The sequence below is a fragment of the Pteropus vampyrus genome, unplaced genomic scaffold, assembly GCF_000151845.1.
Source record: "Pteropus vampyrus isolate Shadow unplaced genomic scaffold, Pvam_2.0 Scaffold201, whole genome shotgun sequence".
NCBI classification, from domain to species: Eukaryota; Metazoa; Chordata; class Mammalia; order Chiroptera; family Pteropodidae; genus Pteropus; species Pteropus vampyrus.
In genome coordinates this window covers 2,610,975-2,612,203 of record NW_011888982.1, presented here as the reverse complement: position 1 = coordinate 2,612,203, position 1,229 = coordinate 2,610,975, and the positions used below count along the sequence as shown (strand labels likewise).

At 29.6% G+C, this 1,229-nt stretch overlaps 1 pseudogene; it reads left to right on the top strand.

The window, feature by feature from the left end:
* The first annotated feature begins 1,096 nt into the window (after window positions 1–1,096).
* On the top strand, window positions 1,097–1,215 carry LOC111746787 (annotated as a pseudogene).
* Window positions 1,216–1,229: the final 14 nt, after the last annotated feature.

The following is a 1,229-nucleotide window of genomic DNA, read 5'->3' as shown; positions in this document are numbered from 1 at the left end:
TTGCATCTATTGAGGCTGAAAACTCTTAAACTAAAAATAATCCTTATGCCAAAATGGCATATTATAGGTGGCATATTCTGACCTCAGTAGCTGAATAAATCTCAGATAGATTAAATATATAGAAATCCATGCTGACAGATCATAATTAAACTTCTAAAGGGTAAAGACAAAAGAACTTGAATGCATCTCAAGAGAAATGACATATTACTATAAGGAAATAGCAATTTGAATGTTAGCAAATAAATTCATCTGAAAAACTTCAAGCTATAGAAAAGAAGTATATTTTTCAAGTGCTGAAAGAGAAGAACTACTAACTATTTGAATTCTATCCAGCAAAAATATATGTCAAGTATAAAGCAGAAATCAGGACATTCACAGCAGAAACAAAACTAAGATAATTTTTTACTAACTAATTACCCATTCTTTAATGGCTAAGGACAATTCCCTAAACAGAAAGAAAATAACAGAAGAAAGATTAGAATTTCAAAATTGGAAGAAAACTTTGGAATGAGTAAAAATAGGAACTATGACAGAATATTGTTCTTATTATAATTTTCTTAAATGGTATTTTATAGTTGAAGCAAAAACTATAACACCAAGTGATATGATGTTAACTGCATACAGAGGAGATACTGAAGAAAAGCATATTAAAAGATTGAGGAGTATAAAGAAACCTAGATGGAAATAAGATTTCTATAGTTCACTCAAAATGATCAAACATTGATACCAGTGATGTTACATAAAGTATGTTACAATACCTAGAGCAACAATTAAAATGATGATATAAAGCCATGTATGAAAAGTCAACATAAATGAAGATGTGACACTAAAAGAAGGTAACTCAAAAGAAGGTAAGAATAAAAACAGGAAAACAAGAAACAAAGAAGAGGTAAGCAAAAAGCAAATACTAATATGTCAGATTAGATTGTCATTAATTGTCATTAATATAAAGAGTCTAAATACAGCAATTGAAAGATGAAGATTAGCAAAGCAAATCAAACAAAAAATACAAAACATGATTATTTAACTATATGCTATATACAAGACAATTACTTAAAATACAGTTATGTAGTTAAGTTAAAAGTAAATGAGTAGAGTCTACGGCCATGCCACCCTGAACACGCTCAATCTCTTCTGATCTTGAAAGCTAAGCAGGGTTGGGCCTGGTTAGTATATGAATGGGAGACCACCTAGGAATACCAGGTACTGTAGGTTTAAAAAAAAAAAAA